Below are 6,829 nucleotides of genomic sequence, written 5' to 3' on the forward strand. Positions count from 1 at the left end.
AACTTACAAACACAAAGGTTTTCTAAGAACACACTGTAGCAAGAGGTTGTGTTTTTAAACTTAGTTCAAAAGTGAAATGTGGTATGAGATGTTTTGAAGAATGCATTTTATAAGTCCCCCAAACATCAGCATGCAGTTCAGACTAGTGAATCAGTTCGATGTAACTATGTGCTTACATATTATGTCATTGATCTTAAGGAAATATGTTTAGAATGCTATTTATTTTAACATTTCACCCAGCCCCAGCTAAAAAAAAAAATGTTTGAGAACAAAGCGCTGTAGTAGTGGTTGTTCTAGTTTGTGCTAATGTTAAAGTCTAATGTGTTATTTTCCTTAGTTAGGATGTAATAGAAATAGCCCACAAAATGATTCACTCTGGCGCCGGGTCCGAGTATTCTAAAACTAGTGCAGTTGATTTATTAAAGGCACCGCAGTTGTTGGATAGTATATTTTTTTTAACATCTACTTACATTTTTTCAGGATCCTCAAAAAGGCAGGGTTGAATGGAAGTAGGTGGAAATTACTTGCAGATGTCTGCTGCTACATAGTTGTCCTGGCAGTTGTCCGTCCGTACTGAAGTCACATAACTTCAAGACTTAAACGTTTTGGAATCCACTCGATGTGGTTGTGTCACATCAGGTTTCACTAATCCACAGAATACTTCCTCAGGGAGAAAAGTCGGTTTGACAGAGCTAAAAGTTGGGGTTCTATCTGTGTCTCTCCTTTAATGTCTTTAGCTTTCTTTCCTACCTGTCTCTCTCATTGGTAGAAATACACCCTCTGTTGTTGTTGATGATGTGAACTTTGTTCTGTTGCAACAGTCAAACCTTGTGATTGCTGAGAGGATTAGCTATACTGGCCGTGTGTGTGTGTGTGTGTGTGTGTGGGTGGTGTGTGTTGTGTGTGTGTGTGGGTGTGTGTGTGTGTGTGTGTGTGTGTGTGTGTGTGTGTGTGTGTGTGTGTGTGTGTGTGGTGTGTGTGTGTGTGTGTGTGGTATGGTAAGGTAACGAGATATGGGTGTGTGGAGTTACTGCAGCTTTCATGTCCTCAAATCATGAAAATTGTGAGAATCTGATCGCCTGTATGTCACATTGGGCCTCAGGTAATTTGGATCATTGAACCTGGGACCTTTGCACTCTCTGTGTCATAACCCCCCCCCCCCCCCCCCCCCCACCCACACACACACACACACACACACACACAATACAGCCTCTCTCTAACTATAAACATCCACACACATACAAAAAGTGTACACAGATGCAAACATTCTGTAGTTGCATACCACTCACCCGTGAACCACAGCCCAAAAACGCAGGCATACATGTTATACACAACACCAACACACACAACACCACACACACACACACACACACACACAAACTTTTTCTTCTCTGTTAGGACTAGTTTTCTAATTTCTCTTATCTTTCTCCCTCTTTTCTTCTTGTTATTGTCTCTCTCTCTCTCTCTCTCTCTCTCTCTCTCTCTCTCTCTCTCTCTCCTCTCTCTCTCTCTCTCTCTCCCCCCACCCACCCCCCCCTTCTCTCTCTCTCTCTGTCTTCCCGTCTAGACACTGATACATTTTTCCAGTGGCAGTATTGATTACTTTAAAAACAGAATTGATGACATCAACCTCAAATTTATTGTTGCAACGAAATGGGGAGAAACAATAGTCTAAGTTTAATATGAAGGCTTAAATCCAAACTGTAGTGTAACTCCCCACGCTGGAAGGACACACACACATGTCCTTGTTTTTAGTCTGATCACAGGACTTTAAACGTAGATGACAGCATTTTTAATGCATGCTGTGTCTGTGTAAGGTGACTTTAATGTCAGTTTTATACATCACCACATATTAAACCTGCAGTGGAAAAGAGCCGTAAACAAAGCACTAAATATACTTTTAAGTTGATATGGCAAACATGTTAGCATACAGGTGCTTATTTCAGTCTTCCAACAGGCTCCAATTTCTGAGAAGAAAGACACATTTACAATTTTAGGTTACTCTTCTTCAACTCTACCCAGCTGTCCAGCTGATAGGCAAACCACCTTAATGTTACCGTAAGACCAAAATGTTGCAGATGTTTTCACCTGCAGTTTTATTTGACCACATCTTAATAATCCAACAAGCTGGCATTCAACCTAAAGCAGGTTGCGTTTGCATGTCCCCGGGAACATCTGGAGGCAGTTTTAAATTTTCAGCAAACACATCTTTGTTGACACTTGGAAAAGCAGTAAGTATCCCTTCCATCAGAGCAATCTGGCACTCGCTCACCCAGATCTCAGCACCCGTACGCTCGCCATGTGGAGGCTCATTTAAACACACCGTTTACTCTTTTCTCAGGGGGGGAGAAATGAGACGGCTTCAGGTGATAAAAACACAAGCGTAATTTGTCTCTGGTGGGTGAGAAGTGCTGGCTAATTGAGTGATTCTGTTACTAACATCAATAGAATTGATCAGCTTTGTTGATTCTCTGATTAATCAAGACAGAATGGGCTTATTTGTCGGAGAAGTGTGTGTGTTTATGAGCCTGAGTGCTTGTTTACTGATTGACTGGGCCATAATGGAGCTATTTCTGGAGATTTCACACAACCCCCCCCTCCTCTCTCTCTCTCACTTTCTTTTTCTCTCCGTGTGTTTCTGCTTCATGTTCAAAGAAATAATTCGATATCGATATTCTTGTGAGTTTGTTCACTCTCTTATCGATCAGTTTGTTGGGGGGCTTGTGAGAGAAAGTAAGAAAGGCTTCTAATTCATTGGTTTGATAAAAAAAAAAAATTCTATCTATAAATTCCAAAATGGCATGTTTAATTAAATCAAGAGTGACAAAGTAAAATAGACACAAAGAAGAATGGGAAACACACAAATGAGAAAAAGTGTGCAACTGTTCATTATTTATCAAACATGACTGATGAAATATTTAAGTGGCTCTTGTGGAAAGAGGAAGGGGAATCTCTTGGAAGATCTCTCCTGAGCAGCCTTAACTCTGGCTAAATGCTTCCTCCAGATGCGATTAGACTGCTCCCCTCATGCCCGGGAGGAACTTTGGACCATTTAGCAAGCTTGTCTGGCACAAAATAGAAAAATAATACTTCCTTGCAGCACCAGCGTTTGTGTCAGGCTGAACAGCCCCTCAGTCAGTTTGCGCTCTCATTTTCTCATGTGTACTGTTGCTGCCAAAGCACTCCTGGATATTAGTAAGAATTGCAGAAAACAGGACCATAATTGCATTATTTACAGATAAAACCTTTGCAGAACAAAAGGAATCAACAGCAAATGGGATGCTGCTGCACCAGTGTTTTGTTCAGGATAATGATGGAGAGTTGTGTTGTCTTGGGACAGAGTTCATCTTCAGTGTTAATGTCAACACTTTAAGTCTTTGATCAGGATTTTATGGTTTTAATTCCAGCATACTTTGATGTCAGCCTTCCTGTATTTTTCTTCAGTTCATCATCATGTTTTTGTTGCCAACGCCGAGAATCGCTCCCTCATCTTTGTGTGTGTGTCTACTGGCATGGTTACGAGGCAGCATCCACTTTGACAAGTGTAGTTTTTTTTTTTTTCTGTGCATGTGTTTGTGCAGTCTGATGCGTGGGTGGGTGGTTGCCTGTGGACGTGGTCAGTACTGTGGGAACGGAGCCTGTCTCATTGATTGTGCAGTGAAATGAAGCCACCCTAATTCTTTCTGTCTCTTCCTCATGATACCCGGGCGGTCTAATTGGCTGGAAACGGAAGTAAAAACTACTCTTGTCTAACAAGCACAAGATATTTCCTTTGTGTTTATCGTGGCTGTAGATTGTTGCACATACATATCTGTCATAAGATGAGTTCATTCATGACCTGGGTTGTGTTAGATGTTTGTGTGTTTGATTCGTTTGTTTGTGATATGTAGCTTCCAAAACCACACATGCACAATGAGAAGTGTTGCATTTCTATCTCCCACACAACACTGTTATCTCCTCACTGAAAAAATGTGTTTTTTATTACATTAGGTAAAGTACAAAGTTTCTAACCCAAACTTGCTTGCCATTAGGTACAGAGGACTTCCCCCTGTGACCTATTCTCTGTTCTATGTGTACTTGATGACGAGCCAATATGGACTCAAAATGTTTTACTTGTCCCAAACTAATAGAGAGAAAATGTGTTGCAAGTCCTTTTGGGAGATAGGAATTGCAGTCAGTTTTTTTGACTAAGCGCATGGACAGGACTGATGGCCATGTTTTCCTTTTGCCACCTCCAGCTGCATGTAATTACTGTCTATGTGCAGAGTGGGACATATTGCCTCAGGTAAAGTTATGGATTTCATCTTTAAAGTGCAAATAGGTTCCATGTTTTGTAGCTTAAGTAATATGTTCATGCTCCTGGCTATGGTTTCAATAAATAATATAGTTAGTTTAGTTCCTATTAAGAATTAAGTATTTGTTTATCATTACATGGTAATTAAACAGTTTGTGTTTTGGTTAGTGTGACATTATAGTTGTCTGTCTGTCTGTCTATTTCCACCTATTCAATTTTTGAGCTGAAACAAGTAGTTGATTAATCCATTAGTCCATTGATCAACAAAAAAGTATTGTATATTTTTTTTGTAAATTGAAAAACTATTTAGAAAGCCAAAAATTGAAAATGCAACTTTTGGCCAAGGAAAAAATACTGGGCATTTCACAGTTTAAAAAACAAAACAACCAGATGAATCTTTAATTACTAATCATTAGCTGCTGGCCTTTATTCATCCATATATTATATGTGACAGTGTAATTCTTCAAATATATATACACTCCATTAAATACATGCAGCATGAAATAACATAGGGAAATTGTCTAATTGTAATTGAACTCCCATTATGTTTTACCTTAAATGACTAATCTCTTCTTTACATCTATCTTATCTTTTTATTTGAGCCGGGATCCATTCACTTATATCCAACCATCCATTTTCTAAATTCACTTCTTTTAATTTATTTACATTTCTCATCTTAATATCATCTGTTTTCATAAGAGGAGCCTCTTCTGGGTTTTGGCCTGCACCTGGTTTATGTCCCCCGCAGCAAAGGTAAATCATTTTTCTCTTGAGTTGTGTGTATGTAATTGAGTTCATGATTTAACAGCTGAAGATAAATGTTTGTTTCATCGGGTGGGTGTTGCAAATCAATGATCTGTCTGGTTGTCACACATAATACCTTGCTCTATTATCAAATGATAAGGGGCGACACCTCTCTCACTGCTTTGTCTTACAGTTAGCACACACAGTTGACACGAGGCAGAGACAGTCCACAGGGAAAACACGGGCTCCTGGATGGTACAAAAAGAGATTGCTGAAGCACAGATGTTACAGAGAGCCCAGGTCAGGTTAGTGTTGCAGTGCATTTACACTCAGTATAACATGAAGATGATGTTAGAGATGTAGGAATATACTGTAGAGAGACAGCAAATCAAAAGATAGGGCTTTCCAGGAAATTACAGAATGGAAGAAGTGCGTGTGTGTCTGTGGAGAAACATGCTAGGGGTCAGACCTAAAGCAGAGAATGTTTTTTTTTAAGCCTAATTTTTATTGCTTTCATCTTTGGTACAACACAGTATACATTGTTTCCCATTGTGAGACATTTCTTGTTGCTTACAATACATATCAATACATATTGATGCAGGTTACTGCAACATATGATATTATAAATTACTATCTGAAAGCAACATTCATTTACTTACTTACTTTATTGGTCAGTGTGATATAACTGGTTCTTTCAGACAGTCACAAGAGATTGGGCCAATTTATCCCCAATTTACCCTACCTGATTTAGCCCAGAAAAACGTGGTCCAGGACCTTGGGTCAGCCCAGATTACCTGGGAATGGGCAGTCTACAAATCCAATCTTAAACCCCCTGAACTGTCTTATCTTACATCATCACACAATAAGCTTATAATACCCTGCAGTGTGTGATAAGCTATTATTTTCAAGTCTTATACTATGTGCATGTCTGACATTAGTGAGAAGAATAGTAGAACTGCACCATATAAGGAAAATATGCGATAACATTGTTGAATATCGAGATAACGATATAACGTGCGATAAATAAGATATTAAAATGTTCTCAGTTCTGCATTTCTGTTACTTTAAGAATTCTGTAAAAATACAACACATTGCTTGTTGAATTAAAAACAAATGTAAGGAAATCATTACCAACATTCTATTATTAAACAAATTGAACATTGATTTGAATATAAAATGCACTTTAAAAAAAAAAGAGTGACATTATTATATTACATTATAAAGGGCAGTTTTCTACTGATATTTTCTTTCGACTAACACAAAAAAAGTTGTCCTTCATGATATGTCGCCGCCTTTCGCAATATGTATATTTCGCCAGTTGATACTGCAATGACGATAAAAATGGGCCTGGCTTTACTGTTGTTTCTGTTAATATTTCTTATTTATAAAAAGCCGTTTGCCCATTCTTTTAATGCTGGAGATTGAATGTTTTCCAGGAAAAAAAACTCCTTAATAGTTAGTTGTCATAAATTAATGTCTGCCTATTATTTTGTTCATGTGCCTAGACCTATTTTTGTGTGTGTCCAGGCTTCAAGAAACCTGCTCCAACTTTCTCCCTCTGTCTTGTTTTCCTTCCAGTTGTCATAGCAACCTCTTGGCCTTTTTAGCATAAGTTACATTGGGGGTCGCCGACCATGCTTATCGCCACAGTCACCGGGGCTTTATTAATATGATTGGGTGCTTCAAGCATTGTGTAAGATGACATTTGTGGCATTTACCTACAATCACAGCCACTCCGCTGTGCATTCCCTAAGATATTGATGGTGTTTGTGCACACAAAGGAGAGCTTGG

The 6,829-nt window shown here is 38.9% G+C and overlaps 1 long non-coding RNA gene across 1 annotated transcript in view; it reads right to left on the reverse strand.

Annotated features, from left to right (window-relative positions):
- Positions 1-826, reverse strand: part of LOC116706722 (uncharacterized) — a 3,641-nt gene extending 2,815 nt beyond the window's left edge. The window contains exon 1 of the long non-coding RNA XR_004336304.1: positions 471-826. This is a non-coding gene — a long non-coding RNA (uncharacterized LOC116706722). The remainder of the gene's footprint in view (positions 1-470) is intronic.
- Positions 827-6,829: the final 6,003 nt, after the last annotated feature.

Source organism: Etheostoma spectabile, chromosome 18 (assembly GCF_008692095.1).
Source record: "Etheostoma spectabile isolate EspeVRDwgs_2016 chromosome 18, UIUC_Espe_1.0, whole genome shotgun sequence".
NCBI classification, from domain to species: domain Eukaryota; kingdom Metazoa; phylum Chordata; class Actinopteri; order Perciformes; family Percidae; genus Etheostoma; species Etheostoma spectabile.